Here is an 18,068-nt window from a genome sequence, read left to right on the forward strand (position 1 = left end):
GAGCCAATGGTAAAGGCATCTTCACCAAAGCCACTTTACAGAGCTTGTGAGGAAAAAACCTTGCATGAACAACTTAAAGAATGACATGAGATAAACCAGTCCCTTTTATGTGCTTTTTTTATCTATCCATAGATCCAAGATAATCATTTGGCCAAAGCAAGATCTCACATGGCCCAAGTTCAGCATCTCAAAACAAGAGCAACGAGAATCTGCCAATGGCCAGTGCTGGAGCCTCCTTGCCGGGTTCGTTATTAAGTACAGACATGGAATAGATGAAAGCATGCTACAGTGCTGAGGCAGTTGGCTACCATGGCACTGAGACACGAGAAGCAGCTAGTGCAAAGCCAGCCTAAGGAGTCAGTGAGGCTCATTTGCAAGGGAAATGCAAATACAGAGCTGATTGCCTTCCCTTAAATGGGAAAGTGTGTTAAATCTGATAAGCGTGCTCTGAGTGTCTCCTAAGCGTGGGCTTGTCTCAGCATTTAGTTTCTGTTCTACAGCGGGTGAGGGAATGAATGCTGTTCTGAAACCCTGAACAGGTGAGATACAGCAATTATTTCCCTCTACTTCTTCCAATATCTGCATAAATTAACATGTAGATAGCCTTTGTGTCTCCAAAGCACTCCACATATATTAACTAATTAATGCTCACTGTACCCATCTATATTAAAGAAAGAATTATCCTCATTTTGCTAATATTGAAATTCAAGTGGGAAGATTAAGTGCCTAGGAGTGAATCCATCTAAGCAGTTTAGTTGGTGAAGTCAAAGGGACTAAAACTTAATCATATGTTTAAGATCTTTGGTGGACTGGGACCTGGGTCTTGCATAATGCTGAGCACCATGTAGGATCAGGCACGCCCAAAGCCACAGAGGTACCAGCTATGAGAATCTGACATGAAATTGCTCTCCAGTAGTTCAGATCTCAGGCCAGTGCCCGAACCCATCACACCCTTTCCAAACAAAACTAAAAATTAGCTGTTTTCTGATCTGTATGGTCAGATAAGGCAGAAGTCAGAAGACAGACTTCAAACAAAAGGATGTTTCCTGAATAGAAGTGGTGTATGTTTTCTTCTTCACCACATTTGCAATAGTGTAATACATGAGTCTGGCACTTTCCAAAATCCCACTTCTCTCCATCCTTACTTGCAGTGCCTGTGGCAGAAAACATGAACTACTACCTGCCTGTCACATATAGTTCTTGACAAAAATTATCACATCTCCCCACACTCATAAAAACACAGTCTGTTCTTCCGGAGTCTTGAAATCAGTTTTCCTGGCTTCACAGCTGCAACATTGCCAGACAACAGATCTGACAGTCCTCTCAGGAAGAAATTAATTGTAAAAATGATTTAGAGGAGGCATGCAGAGAGTGGAGTTTGATTACCTTCATTTGCATATTAGTTCTTAGAGGCATAAGAATGGTTTTTGGGGCAAACTGGGGAGAGCCTTACCTGAATCTTCAGCAAGTTTTATCAGGCTCAAGTCCAGGCCCAGATCAGACACCCAACAAAATATATCTGAAACGTTATCTGTTTGAATACGCCTCCCTTACAGATTTGCTGCAATTTACTGGTATTGTACAAGATTGCAAGGTACACTCATAAGCAGCCCTCAACTGCTCATATTATGTTGTTTTAATAAGGAAGGGCCTTATTTGGGCACCACTATTCATCAGGATCTGAATATGTTGAGTGGGGCATTGGGGTACTTTTTTTCTAAAGAAATGGCTCCTTTGTTGACCTGGAAAATAAATGGTGAGCTGCTGAACAGGCTGGTCTATTGTAGAGTTCCCAAAATTAAGCTAAACAGCTGGTGACTCATTGTTGGGATATTAATCAGAGCAAGATAAAAGTGTGTGCAAAAGAAGGAACATGGCTTATTTGATGAGGTTATTGATTGATTTTGGATTCATTTATGAAAGAGACAGGTGTTGATAGGGGTGAGACCGCAGCCATAGAAAGAGTAAGTGCTCAGATCAGCCAGCCCCTCCCGGTGTTGATAAGCTAAAAAGAAGAAAATGTCTGCAAAGATAGAGGAGGGATAAAAGAGAACAGCAGGGCAGGGCAGCTTGTGCAAGCCTGGTGCTCACAGAAGGCAGCCTTTGTGAGAGCAGCAATAAATCTGCATGTGGGTGAGGGGTGCAAGGGTCAGAGATAAGGAAACCTGGGACCGGGCATGCCTCCTGTAAGGAGAAGAGCTCTTTCCCCCTGTGCCTACTCTGTGCCAGCTATACTGCAATGAGTCCTGGCAAAAGAAGAAAGTTTTAGTAGTTAACAACCAAATCCCATAGATTTGGATATGGTGGATCAGGCTTCACCTGCCTCTCCTTTTCACATGCTGCAAAACTGCAAAGCACAACGGCTCAGTGTAAAAGGGAGCAAAGGCAGGGCAAGCAGTGGAGTGTGGAAAGAGGAAGCCACTGCTGATCACAGGGGAAGGAAACAAGACACAGAGGGAAGGTCTTGCCCCTGTGGAGGCAGTGCTGCACTACTCAGGCTGAGCCAGGCCACTGACTACCCTGATGAGTGCTGTAGAAAATACCAAAGTAGAGCAAGTAAGTTTTCACAGCACTTGATGAAGTTTAGAAGAAAATTATCAGGAAAGTGTAAATACCTTTCTTTCAAAAAAGCTGCTTAACTTAAATATTTTGGGGGACTGTAGAATTTCTCTGCACAGCATAGATGCACTCAATAGGCATGGCATGAAGGCGATCTTTGTTATTTAGCACACGTTTCCACAGTACAGTATTGATGTGTTCTTCCCCTCTGAACTATGTAGCACCAATTTTTCACATGGGTAAACTAGCTTGAATATTGGCATAGAATGTAGAGAAATACACTGAGCAATAGATTTCTCTCTGTCCCCGTAATACTGCATGCATCTCTGGCCTGGATCTCTGGCTTTTCGCACTGGTAGCCCATCTCTAATATTGATTTGGAACATAGATACATAATACACATATTATGGATTTTTTTCCATCTTTGTTGAATCTCTGTTGGTTTGAAAAGTAGATAATCTGAAAGGATGAATTTTTCCCACAACACTGCTTTCTGTGCATACAGAGTCAGGAAATACTGTAACAAATATCTTCTAGCATGGCAAGTAACTTCCCTTTCACTGACTGCAACTCCTCCTCCTCAGCATCTGATGTCTGTCTCGGTGAAATGGCTGTGTGCTGTCATAGCAGGGCCCTTTCACAGTGAGACATCCCATCTGTCTTCCTTTCCCACTGCATTGCAAATGTCCCTTTGCTTTAATACCGGTTGTTGAGCCTGCCTTTCGTCTACTGCTGCATGCTTTTAAGTGAGGATGTTGTAAAAAGGTCAGGCTGCTGGGGTTTGGGTTTGCTTCTTTTTTGCTGATGAGTTGGAGGTGGCATTTGATTTTTACGCAGTAGTTTGTGACAGATGGTGTCTGTAAAGCGTGAGAGCGTGGTATCACTCAGAACACCAGTGTGCACTCACCACACCACAAAGCCCTGGAAGGTGGCACATGTTCAGGTCTTCAGCTCAGGACAGCCAGCTGCTCCTCAGTGAAAATACCTCCAGAAACATGAACTTACAGTGGTCGTGGTGATGCCTTGGAGTGCCACACCAAACTTCAGTTATATGCTCACAGCCTGAGTTGGATCAAAGTAGGTTCGGTGAACACTTCTACAGATCTGCTTACCTAGCATAGCAGTTTTTGAGAGCCAGGAGCCTAAAATACACAGACCTTAAGCTCAAAATTTTGTAAGACGCCCCTTTTTAGCATAAAGGTTCAGTTCTCCAGCTTTAACAGTCCTGTTGGATTTGGTGTTTGCCAGTGTAAGAGGGCACCAAGTTGTGAAGCACACAGGTGGCTCTAGTGGGACCTCTCTGCCCACCTTAGCAGACCACCCAGTATAGCTCCCAGAGAGGAACAAGCCTCTTTCTTTCCACCCTGAGAGGAATAGCCAAAACAAGTGAGGGAACTTGTATCCTTGACATGTCAGTTAATGACAGGGTGACCAGATCACATATGGTGGTCTGCAGCATGGGCATTTGATAAGTCTTACATTTGGTGATTCATGGGCAGGCTCCTGCCATCACAAAGAAAATAGAAAAATATACAAGGACTGGTTGCTTTGTGTGCCATGTCATTTCTCCTGTATCATCATGTGCAGCACCAGCCATCACAATACCTGAATTGAACTGTTAATAAGCTGTGACACTCATCCTGTGTTAAGAACTTGTTCTGTGTTCTCTTGTTTTTAGCCTACAGAACATTTTCCGCATGCCCATTTCATTGTCAACCACGCTGTTTGTAATCCACATCCTTACTTTAATAGGATTTAGTTATCAAATAGGATTCCTTTTAATTTATAATCAGCATTAGCTCCCTTAACATCTTGCTGTTCTTTGTTAGCTTCATCAGAATTGATTAAGAGTTGTAGTAAGTTTGGACTATTCCTAAGGACCACTGCATGGGGTGGTCTCCATGTAGGTGACTGGTTCCACACAGGTACCACTGCAGCCAGTGGCAGTCTAGGCCTCTCTAGAATTCTAAATGCAAGTGTCTAATACTGTTGGAATCATTCATATGGATAGAAAATGTGGGGGTGGGAGATATCAGACAGGGCTATGCTCCTTTGGAGCAGCAGCTGGAGCAGCTGGAGGTCTCAGGGCTTCTCAGATTGTAAAAAATCCCTGGTGTATATGCCAGGACATCAATTTCTTAGTAGCCAGTGGTCATGCCCAGGGTGTGGTCTCAGCCACATGAGCAGCAGAAAATACCACCTTTGGCAGTGACATGCTTCTAGGTGGCTTCTAGATGTCTTTTTTCATCTGGGCTTTTATCTCCTATTTGTTTGGGGGTGTTTTTCTACTTTCTCACTGCATTTAGGGGATGCTATCCAAAGCCTTTCCTTCTCAGTGCATAATCACATCACTTCTTTCTTTTGAAAGAACCCCACTTGCACAAATAGTTGTCAGTGAGGGGTTTTTGGCCTCATATAAATGTGTGTTTCTTATTTTTGTATATAACTCTTTATCCAGGTTACTTCATCTCACCAGTCTAGTCATAACTTCAGCCTAATGTCATCAAACCTTCAGTTCCTGTCTATAGCTGCTCTTATGCTGAAGTTTAATAGGGGCTTTTATGAAATTTTTGAGCACAATGGAGATAAAAATAGGCAAAGCACAGGATGTTCATCGGGGCTTCTTTGTAGAAGAGCCTGAAGCTGCTACCTCTCTTTGGATCCCCATTGTTTCCTAACCTCACCCCTTGAGGGGGAGATGTATCCTCAGCCAATTGAGGAGAGGCAAAGCCTGCTGCTGGAGGAAGTTTCTTACTGTGATTTCTCTGCGGGAAAAATATGTTTGGTTCACTGTGATCCTTAGCTTTCCGGGAGTGGAGTAAGGATAGGATTATAAAATCCACCTGTCTTCAGCTCTCTTTTGCTAGAGGGATGGCATACAGGAAACCTATCTGCTACCAATGTATGAGTGCCAAAAATATCTAGGTCATAATAAGCTCCTGATTATATCTTTATCCATTCCTTGAGAGTTAAAATTTATCTCACTTTACCTCATCTCCAAAGTTTTTATCTGGGGAAGTTTAAGAAAATTTATTTAAGGGAATTTAGGCAAAATTCCCCTAAATAAAACTGGAGTTGCGCTCATTTTGCTCAATTAGCACTTTTTTTAACATTGGGGAATAAGAGCAAAATGCAATGAGACTGGTTTAATAGATTGAAAATATGAGTGTTTTATACTGTGTAATTGGACTTTGAGCAACTTCAAGTAGCAGGCTTAACAACTCAAACTCTCCCAGCTTTGAAAACTGAAAATGCTGTTAAATTATTAAGCTTAGTATCCACTGGCAAGGACATTCAGTGTCTGAAACCTTACCAAAACCTCAAGGCAGTTGACAGCAGATAGTATAATGAACAGAACAAAGAGAAATTGGGATTTAAAAAAAAATATATAAATTCTTTAGCTCATCCCTCAAACTGAAAAAAAGTTAAAAACAGGAACTATGAAACCAGAGACAAAATTAAAACTTTAAAAAAATTTCTCTTGTAGAAGAAAATTATATCAATTATCACTTCAGGCTGAAGGAAAACATATCAAATCTATTTCAAGCATTTTAATCTCTCATGAAATGAAGTGCAAAGTACAGACAGCATTCAAAAATGCAGGGAAGCAAGTAAAGAATGTAGTGCTTGTTTTACACAAAGGCTTTGTGGTTAAATATAAATTGAGCCAGAGGCAGGAGAGAAAGACAGATGGAGTAGAGGTCAGGGCATTCATTCGGGACTTGTAACACCAGGGGAACCCATTCCTACCCCAATAACCTTTTAGATAGGAAGAGGAGTGGCATTGACAGAAGATCCTTATATTACAGAGCCTGGTACTTAGGCACTCTGGGGAGGTGAGTGTGGACTCAGATCCACTTTGGTTATGACAGGAAAAAGAACTGGATTTCACTTATTCTGCGAAGTACTTTAATCTCTGGACTTTACGCAAAATGCAGGTACATGAGAGGCAATACTTCTCTGTCTTGGTTTCATGCATGCAAACCATCCATTTTTTCCATATAATCTGTTCTGCTAGTTCAAAAGCCTAGATAATAACATTTATGAAAATGTTAACTTTACGTATGGAGTTTCCAAAACGGAAAATATTTATGGTGCTGTACACAGAAATAGTGAAACATTCAGGCCATGGTACTGAGGAAACCTTGATGATATCTGTAACCAGCTTCTGAGAGTCAGCTAAAAGGAAAAAAAGCAGGTGTAGGTGGGGAAAGATTATGTCAGTTGAATCTGGACCTAGCTTAACATACTCGATTTCTGCAAAATCAAGTAAGAATATATTTCATTCACATTGGAGAAAAATATGGTTTACCCAGTCTCTTGCATGAGTATTAAACAGAGAATCTCCATCATATCACATCATGTCTCTGACCCCACCAAGAGATTTCCCCTTCCGGGCACTCTGCATTCCTGTCATGGGGCCTCAGTGGTCTCTGTGAGTTGTTCCTCCTGGTTCTTTGCATTCATGACTAGGAACAACTTGGAGAAGCAGCTTAAAATGCTGCCACCCTGCTGCCAAGAAGCAGCCTGTGAATCTCAGTCATGTTTCCTTTTCTACGCTCACAACCAGTCAAGGTCAAGATGTCCTAAGTGTTTACAGGAGATCACTGATGAATGGGGAGCTGCTCAGACATTCTGAATTGCAGATAGCTGCTTTTACTGACTTAATTAGAACATGCTCAGTATTAACGCTGTATGAGGATGAATTCTGATCCTGCTAGCAGCTAAGTGGTCTTTATCTAGAGGCTAAATAGGTTGGGAAAAAAATTGAGATATGGACAAACTTCAAATAAATCATAAAAGGAAGGTGAATAAATGAAGAGCTGAGTGCAAGATTGAAATACACATGGTGATTTGACCATATAAATATATACTGTGCATTCCTACAGAAGTGTCAATTTTCCAGGTCAAGCAGAAAGAGTTATGAGAGAGTTTGACCCAGTTATTGCTGAGACCCTCTGAGGCAATTCAATATTGGATTACTGCTAGTAAAGGGCATGCAGAACAAAATACAATCTTTGCTAATTGCAGTGAGCCTGCAAGAGCAATTTTTTTTACCATAATAAAGAAAGCCAAGTGTTATTCAGGACTTCTGGATTCTACTCAAGATCTGTCACTAACAGCAGATGCCAGTAATAAATACAGGCATGTCTCCAGAAATGCAATAAATATGGAGTTATGCTCTGTTTTTCCCATCAGACCTATTTTAGAATAAGATATATACTGCAAACAAAAGGAAATAGAGCATTTTAGTATTCTTCAAAGATATACCTGGAATTTTTGAATCTGTTTCAAATGCCTTATTGTTCTTCCTTTTCCTCCTGATCCCTCTAATAACACAGTCCTTGATGATGAACCTGCCACTCCCCACCCCCTAAATGAGCAGGGTGATGAGAAGAGTATGGGGGATCTTTGTTCTCTATCATGCTGTCTTTCATTTATTTCTAGAATTCTGAAAGATGGCTGCTTTGTTAGACCAGCAAAGTACAATTTCATTGCATCCCTAAATTTTTATGGGTACTACTTCTGCGTTTTATGTTTTATCACTTCCAGGGAAACTGCCTTATTTCAGCTCTTCCTTCCTTTCAGAAAGGGACCATGCCCTGTAGCAAACTATTACATGGAAAGATCCTATTTTGAATGCTTCTTTTGAATAATTTTATTCCTGTCTACTCCACCAAGGACAGAAATGCTGGAGAGACACTTGATAGCATTCATCTTGCCTGACCTGAGGCATCTGCCAGGTAGATGTCTCCACTTGAGCTAGACCAGGGTTCCCTTCCTAGACTAATGGATAGAAACATACATTTCTAGTTCATGAGTCATCTGATCTGGTTTGGACGATTACCTCAGGACAAGATGAATCACAAGGGAGAAGGGCTCATTTCTCTCTGCTGATAAGAAAAAATAGCTCAGATGGAGATATCTCTTTTATAGATGCCTACATTTAGGTGACAGGAATTGCAGCCTCTGAAAGATCAAGAATTAGTGTCTGGCATTCATTCCATAACATCTCAAGGACTACCCACTTTTCTGAGACCATTTAGACAGTCTGACCATTGTTGCTGGAGGTCTGTCAAACATTTTCTGTTAGGGCAAGGCTTTGTTTTCTCTATATTACTCCTAACAGGACAAAAGTTAGCCTACTAAAAAAAAAACTTCCAGAAAAAAAAGGTTATTTCCTTAGTGCTGGGGTTAATCTATTGTTTTGTGATTGTAAAGGAAATATTGGAGCTTAAATGCTGTAATGAAAACTTACAAAAAGATTGCACCAATAAAAACCACCAAAACAATTAATGTCTGTACCTTTTTCCCTAAAGTCTAGGTATATATCTCAAATCACTAGTGCAGAAGAAAGCAATTTTTCCTTGCTCAGTCTTAAAGATTGTCATTCTGATGTAATTTTATTCCTGGGTTCTGCAAATTGCTGCTACTTACTTTAAAAATCGAGTTGACTAGAAGACCTTGTAGCTTTTGTGGAAAAAGCGGGATAATATTGATGGGAGGTCCTGTCTCAGCTGCAAAGTGCTTGGGAATTTTGAATGTGACACTGTAATTCCTCTCACCTCACCTTTTAGAATCATTGAATCTTAGAATCATTTAGGTTGGAAAAGACCTTCATTATCATCACATCCAACAGTTAACATGGCACTGCCAAGTTCAGCCCTAAACCATGTCCCTAAGTGTCACATCTATATCTCTTTTAAAAATCTCCAGAGATGGTGATGCAGCCACTTTCCCAGGCAACCTGTTTCAATGCCTGACTGCCCTTTTGGTGAAAAATTTTTTCCTAGTATCTAAATCTCCTCTGGTGTAACTCCAGGTAATTTTCCGGTGTTCTATCACTTGTTACTTGGGAGGGGAGACCCCCCACCTGGCTACAGCCTCCTTTCAGGTGGTTGCAGAAAGTGATAAGGTTGGCCCTGAACTTCCTTTTCTCCAGGTTAAACACCCTCATCTCCTTCAGCTGCTCCCTGTAGGATCTGTGATCCAGAGCCTTAATAAGCTCCACTGTCTTTCTCTGGACTCAATCGCTTGACTCCAGCGCCTCAATGTCTTCTAGCAAGGGCCCAAAACTGAATGCAGGATTCGAGGTGTGGCCTCATCGGTGCTGGGCACAGGGGCACAATCCCTGCCCTGGTCCAGCTGCCACACTATGTCTGACACAGGCCAGGATGCCACTGGCCTTCTTGTTCAGCAGCTGTGGACTAGCACCCCCAGGTCTTTTTCTGCCAGGCAGCATTCCAGGCACTCTTCTCTGAGCCTGTAGCATTGCCTGGGATTGTTGTGACCCAAGTGCAGGACTTGGCACTTGGCCTTGTTAACCCTCACACAACTGGCCCTGGCCCATCAATCTGGCTTGTCCAGATCCTTCTGCAGAGCCTTCTTGTCCTCCAGCAGATCAACACTCCCACCCAGCTTGGTGTCATCTGTGAACTTACCTGAGGGAGCACTTGTTCCCCTCATCCAGGTCATCAAGAGCTGCTGAGCAGAACTGGCCCCAGTACTGAGCTCCAGCAAATTCCACTGGCACCTGGCAGCAAGCTGAATTTGACTCCATCTACCACCCACTCTCTGGGCCCAGCCATCCAGCCAGTTTTTTACCCAAAGAACAGAGCACCTGTCCAAGACATGGGCAGCCAGTTTCTCCAGGAGAATTCTGCGGGAGACAGTGTCAAAGGCTTTTGCAAACTTCAGGCTGACAATATCCAGTCTTTCCTTCATCTGCTAAATGGGTCACCTTGTCCCAGAAGCAGATCAGGTTGGTCCAGCAGGACCTGCCTTTGACAAACCCGTGTTTGTGCTGGCTGGGGCTGTTTCCCCCTGGCTGTCCTGTACCTGCTGCATGACAGCACTCAAGGTGATCTGCTCCATGACCTTCCCCAGCACTGAGGCGAGGCTGACAGGCCTCTAGTTACCCAGATCCTCCTTCCAACCCTTCTTCTTGTAGATGGACAACATATTTGCCAACTTCCACACACCTGGGCTCTCCCTGGCTAGCCAGGACTGCTGATAAATGAGGGAGACTGTCTCAGTCAGCATTTCCACCAGCTCCCTGTGTATCCATGTGTGGATCCTATCTGGTCCCATAGGCTTGTGTGTGTGTAAGTGGTGTACTGGGACTCTGACCTTTCACCTTGGATTATGGGAGTTCTGCTCTCTGTCTTCCAGCTCAGGAGGCTGGGTGCCTGAAGAACAATTTGTTTTGCTATTAAAGACTGAAGCAAAGAAGGCATTGGGCATCTCAGCCTTTTCCTTATTCTTTGTCACTATGTTTCTCTCTCCACTCAGCACAGTATGGAGATTCTCCTTAGCCCTCCTTGTGTTGCTGATGTATTTATAGACATATTTTTTTATTGTCCTTTATGGCAGTAGCCAGATTAAATTCTAGTTGGGCTTTGGCCCCTCTGAATTTTCTTCCTGCATAACTTCATGACATCTTTGCAATCCTCCTGAGCTGCCTGCTGCTTCTTCCAAAGGCTGTAAACACTCCTCTCCTTTTTTTCCGGAGCTCCAGCCAAACCACTCTGTTCAATCAGGCCAGTTTTCTTGCCTGCCAGCTTGTCTTTTGGCATATGGGGATGGGCTCTCTGGTGCCTTAAGATTTCTTTCTTGAAGAATGTCCAGCCGTCCTGGACTCCTTAGCCCCTCAGAAGTGCCCCCCAAGGGCTCCCTCAACCATCTCCTAAAGAGGCCAAAGTCTGCCACTCCAGAAGTCCGAGGCAGCATTTCTGCTGGCCTCCCTCCTTACTTCTCCAAGAAGGTAAAATTAGTTCATTTGTTGTCACCTGCAAACTGACTGAAGGTGCCTTCCTTTGCTTTGCCCAAGATGGCCTCCAGCTGTCACATCACCCCCGAGTCCTTCTCTGTTCATGAGCAGCAGGTCCAACAGGGCACCTTCCCCAGCTGGGACCTTCACATGCTATGTCAGGGTGTTATGAACTTCCATACACTCCAGGAACCTCCTGGACAGTTTCCTCTCTGCTGTGTTGTATTTCTAGGAGATGCCTGGTAAGTTGGAGTCTCCTGCCAGAACAAGGGCTGGAAATCATGAGACAGCTCCCAGCTGCTTATTCAATATTTTATCTGCCTCTTCATCCTGGTTTATAACAGACTCCCACCAGGATATATGCCCTGTTGGCCTCTCCCCTGATTCTTAACCACAAACATTCAACTCTGTCATCACCATCATTAGCTCCAGACAATCAAGCCATTCCCTAACACACAGGGCTACTCCACCACATCTTCCTTTCCTGTCCATTCTGAATACTTTATAGCCATCCAGCACTTCAGATGTGTGAGTCACTCACCATGTCTCCATGAGGGCAACCATGTCATGGTTTTCCTGCTGTTCAATGGCTTCCAGCTCCTCCTGTTTGGTGCCCCTGCTGTGTGCATTGGTGTAAAGGCACTTCATTTGGGCTATTGTTCCTGTTACTTTTGTGAGGAAGAAGCCCTAATTCTTCCATGACCATTCTCAGGCATTTCTGTTGTTTCTAACACATCAATATCCCTTAGCTGCCACATGGATCTCCATCCCCTACCTCCACTGAGATGGCAAACCAAAGGACATCTCTAGTGCGTCTAGTGCACAGTCCCTCAAACCTCAGTGTGCCACCCTAGGCTTATCTCTAGAGGGGCTGGTTTTATTCCTTTATGAGAGCTAAGCCTCTGGGAGATAGTCACTTGCCCAACTGGGGTCAGGTACCTGTGGTGTTACTCAAGTATTAACTGCATATTAGTCACCTGTTAACAGGAAGGTTAAACCAGAACGGCATGACCAGCCAGCACTCAGAGAGATAAAGAGGGTGTGAGCCAAACAACACAATTTGCAAAACTCTCCTGCTCTTTGAACACATGCATGGAGAGAAACACTGCTCCTCAGTTCCCATGCATCACTGAGGAAGGACTCTGAGAGCACACACCAAACCTGGTAGCCCTGCAAAGCATATGCCTCAGGGAAGGAGTCCTAATTCAGCTTACTATAATGTAACACAGTTTATTGTCACCATTCAGATCACAACATTTAGATTTGTGGCTCTCAGTAATGTCTGCAACAGGTGCAAAACTGAACTGGGAGCAGGTAACAAAGAGATCTCTAAGAGCATATTGTGAGGAAGTCAGTCCTAGGGAAAACATTATTGCTAAATATGCAGCTTTAGTGTATATTCAAGGATACCTAAAACTTATCTCTGATTCTGAAAACATATTGGGATTAAAATAACATAGAGCTAAATTAATACTATTGATATCAATAATCATCCTAATATGAAAAGGCACAAATACCTCTGTTCTAAATTTATTAATCTGCCTTTAAAAAGGTGCATGCGCCCTTATTAAATCAAATCTATTATGTTTTCTCATCAATTTTGCATCTCATTTTTGCCCATTTGTTCTTTTTAAGAAAAATTCTGGCATTTTCAATCATGTAGTTCAATACATTGTTAAAAATGCTTATAAATTGCCTGTGATATATCCACTGATGATGGATGACATGCAGACATTAGATAAGAAAACTATTTTCATTCTTTGTATAAAGAAGTCACTGTACAAAGTATTTTTAACAGGCATTGTCTGGTTTTAAACAGATTTTAAGATGAGTCTTCAATAAAAATACTGTAGCAATTAAAGACCCTACTATGTTGAGAAGAACTTAGCAGAACTGTAAAGCTAATATTGAAAAGATGGTAAAATTGAAGTTTCAGTCCCATACATAGCCCTAACTGTTATTCTCAAAACCAATGAGCCTGTTCCTCAAAAATTCTTCATGATGAGCCCTCCTTGGCTAATCAATTGAACACATATTCCAAATGACAAGTGCCTAGCACAAAATGCCATTTCCTTCAATTTAAATAAAGGGTTCCAGGCTACTTTGTATCAGACAGATATGGCATACTAGCTGAGCACACGGTTATCTCCATTTCTCCATGATGCTTGTTGGCAGCACAGCACTTTACCTGCCTTGGCTGTTGCATAGATTTTGTGAGCCCCTCTTCCAACATACTTGCATTCAACTCATTTCTGTTGAACCCTTTTAAGTATCCTCTTCCCCTTCTCCCCCCATTCATTTCCTATAATATATTAAATATATACTCTGAGCCTGTGAACTCTGATAATGTGCCTTGGTCAGTCATACAAGTTAAATGAAGTATGAATAGAAGGTAAGTGGAAGGTAATAGGATGGAATTAATGTCGTTTTGGAGGATCTCGATTTCCAGATATCAAACCTGTGCTTCAGTCTCTAATGCTCTGAAAAGAAAAGGTTGTGGATGGACACAATTGTTATATTACTGCTTAAGACAAATATATCAGGAAGACATATTACTACTAAATCTTTATCCATTAATTTAATAGATAAAACAATTCAATTGTTTCTCTACTCTGAAAAAGCCATACAATGCATCCCATCTGATCCTGATTTATTGGTATTCATCTTCCCCAATATGTGTGGAGTCCTTTTGGCAGGGGTTGGCATTCTCTCATCTATTGTATCCTGACGCACATCTGTTCAGAAGTGTCACATGTAGGTCAGGCACAGCCAGAGCCACAGACAAACAGTACAAAGGCAGATGGTTACCAACTGCACTATGGGCAAGATGTTGGCTAAACAAGGTAATCATTTGCTTTGCTCTCAAATATATTCCCCATTTCAATAAAGATTTTTCCACCATCTTGTCAAAGATGGTGGCAAACTCCCCACAAAGATTTCTCTATGGCAGGCTGCAACTTATAATTGCCAACAACCTTTGTTATTTGCCAGAGCTTTAGCAGCATCATATAGTTTAGTTATAAATTGTTCACATATCACTTTTCAGAGAGGTCATAAAGGGGGCCATTTTTTGATAAAGAAGGACAGGAAGGAATCCTTCCATCCTGATCTCTAGTGTAAATGTTAAATCCATCACTGACACCTAATCCAAAATTAATAACACAATCCAGCACTACCGCTGCTGGAGTTCATCTCTCTGTTACTCCCCATGTTTTATTATCTTGACAGTTTTTAGTTCATGGCAACATGATAGTTTACCTCAAAATGTTGGATCATGCTTTTAAATGCAGAAACAGAGTTCTGGCTAAATACACTAATTTTAAATCAGTCAATAACCTGAATATGTAGGTTGTTTTATATCAATTAGGATGCTGCTTGAGGTTTTGGTATTTTGGGATTGATTTCCAGTGTCTACGTGATATGTTTAACAATACTAATGATGAACTGATAATTATAGCTTGGGCTATTGTGTGATGTCTAAAATGTGATGGGTGTTTACTCTGTAAATCTTGAGAACAATTCGGTATCAACTAGTGATTATTTAGCTTCATGAAAGACTACTACAATTAAATCATCAATTATATGTGAAGATTAATGCTAGTTTCATGGTCATTGTCCTTTTCTCCAGTCATCTGTATTTGGTGTATAAACTGGTAGAAAAGAATTTTCTCTAGCCCTTCTAAAAAGAGCTTCAGTTGTGTTGATATGCAATGAAATGTGCTATTGAAATAATATTTCAGAGTAATATTTACAGGCATTTCTGTTCTGTACACATACATTGATTGGGTTCATCTGCACTGTGCAGACATGCACATTTCTTGCTGGCTAGTGCTAATAGTGATAATTATAATAGCAATGCTTATACTGCTCTTCTGTGTGAGGCATGTTAGTATCTCTTGATGAAAAGTGCTATAGAAGAAGTCTATAGGTATTGTTGCATCATATAGGTTACTCTGTTCTGTGATGGAGTAACGTTCTAGAACAACAATGTTCTCAAAACTGTTGCTGTATGATGCTATTACAACAATAACTATACCTTCAATCATTTTTAAAAAATTGGGCTTAGATACAGTAATACTTTGAATTTTTTAACACTTTCTTTTGTTTAAATGGACAGAACCTGAAGTGTACAGACAAATCAGGATTATATGAGAAGAAACCATTAGATTATACCATTATTTATGTGTTCATTTATTTTCCATTCTGTGTGTGAATGATTGGACTCAAGCCTTACATTTTCAGATTTCAAAGCCATGTAATGACAAGAGGCACAGCTTAGCCAAAATTCCTATTTACTTCATTGCCCTTTTTCCTCTGTAGCATCTGTGGGATCTGTGCCCCATACCAATTTCAGTTCCTTTCATGTAATAAGTACTATCTGCCATTATTGCACCACTACTAAGTGCCAGGAGATGTGCTGTTTAGTTGTCATGATCAGGACTACATCTGACTGTGTTGCTCAAGAAAAGCTACCCTCCTACTTTCCATCACTACACAGCTACCCCTACATAAAAAAAAAATCCCTTTACAAAAATATCCTATTCAGTGGAGTACCCCAAACTGGTAAACACTAGTTGAAGAGATTCCTATCTGCTTTGTGACTCCCCCTGTTAGCTGCCAGGATTTGTAAATACAGCAAATGATATTTTTAATTATGTTTCAATTACATTGTGAAATCAGTTATTTTGTGAAATGGCTGTTTTATAATATGACTGTGACATCTACAATATTGGACTCTCTCAAGAGGAGACAAACTGACAGGACACATACTGAGAAAACTAAAAAGTCTGGGTACAGCTCCAGATTTGCTGAAGAACTAAAATGATTGAAAAACTACTCATATTCCCTTTCTTTTGGCAGCCTATTCATACTGATGGCACACCCATCAGTATGTAAAGTTGTTGCAGTAGAGATGGACACAACACGAGACTCCGCAGTCCACGCAGCGAATTTGATTGAGTGCAGCTCCTTTTCGTAGGGTTTTCAAAAAACCCATGCAGTTGTTCCTAACTGGTTAAATTTGGTTACCACCCAGCTCACTGGCCAATAGCTGCCTTTGTCCATGCTTATCAGGAATTGGCTGGTGTTGTTTGAATTCAAATCTCCCAGCTTCTCGGTGCCTTCCTCCCAGGAATGTTTACTTCTTTTCCCTGATGGCATGGACTGGTCGAGTTGTAATTAGGGTTATCTACTTAGCTACCACCTAAAGTCCAATGGCTTCTGCTTAATGATCTCAGAGACAGAGGGGAAAAGCATTGAGGTGATTGAAGTCTACAGGAGTTTGGCATTTGATTTCAATGGGTGAGAAATCAGTCAGTGATTTCTAAGGGCATAGAAGATCACAAGCTGCAGGGGACTGCACACTACACTTGGGATGACTGGGCATTGCATGCACAGTTATGGGACAGTGCGCAGAGAACTCCAGTGACATACAGGAAGCTTGCAATGTATAACAACAAGAAGGCAATGTATAACTTATGAAAAGTGCACAGAAATTATCTAGTTTCCACATACATAATGGGAAATATTAATTTTTTTTCACTGTACTTTTATACAAATGGCTGTGTGTTCTGTGTGCCGCAGGGGCACAAAGAAAATTGCATGCCAGGTGCATGTGTATGCCTCTAAGATCCGTACAAACCAGCTGTCCAGACTGGGCCCCTTGTTAGAAGGTGCCACCAGGTTCATTTAGCTGTTAAGTACTAGGATGTCATGCTGACACGGCACCAAATTGTGGTCAAAGACACTCCTGTCTCCACCCATTTACATGCAGATTTCACTTGGGACTCAAAAGGATATTCCAGGAAGAACAGACTTCATTTACAATTTTCTCCAAGGACATCAAGAGAAGAGCTGGCTTTCTATGCCTGGTCTGTGGTCTGAGGATGTGTTAACTGGGGACAGACTGCGTCAAACCTGCTGTGGAAAAGTTGGACTGGAGTAACAGTGCACTAAATTGTCTGTGCCTGTCCTTCTAGATGCAAGTAAATAGATTAACAGCTGTGCTTGTGCAGCGCTTTGAAATCTACAGATTAAATTTAATGCCTAAAGTCATGCGCAGTGCTAAATACTTTTATTGTTTTCTGAAATTAGAAACACCTTTGAAACAATTTCAAACCCTTCTCCCACATAGTCAAATAAAGGAAATTAATCTTGGCCACAATTAACTTTCTATCCTCATTTCTCAACCTGCTCCATCTGCTACTTCATCTGACCTGTTCCTACACTTCACTGATCAAATGCAGTTGCAAGCTTATCCATCATCTTACAGCATAATGAAGTGTAAACCTTTTCTGAATCAACCTGTCATGTGAGCCATAATTTGGAGTTCAAAAGATTGCATCCAAGACCATTTTAAGCTTTAATCACAACCATGCTGAATGATGGGCTACTTTCCATTAGCAAATGTGTCTCCCCTTTGCTGCTCAACATTCTCAACGAGTCCAGAAATTCTATCGTTTTAATAAACATTTGGAATTGATCAAAAATAATAAAAAACACAATCAACAACTACAAAAAACCACCCCACAACAAAAACAAATAATTTTTCCTAAATGACCTTGTTTAATAGCTTCATGTCTAGATTCCTATTTGAGGTGAGTACAAGGGAAAATATGATAGCAAAACTACCTCAGAGACCTGAAAGCACATGCTGGAAGCAAAGGTGCAAAACTAAATATGATTATATATGGGGTGTTGCCTGTATCCTTCAATTTTGCCTCATATCATCTGTTGTTGC

Source organism: Fringilla coelebs, assembly GCF_963513975.1.
Source record: "Fringilla coelebs genome assembly, chromosome: 2".
In the NCBI taxonomy this organism is placed as follows: Eukaryota; Metazoa; Chordata; class Aves; order Passeriformes; family Fringillidae; genus Fringilla; species Fringilla coelebs.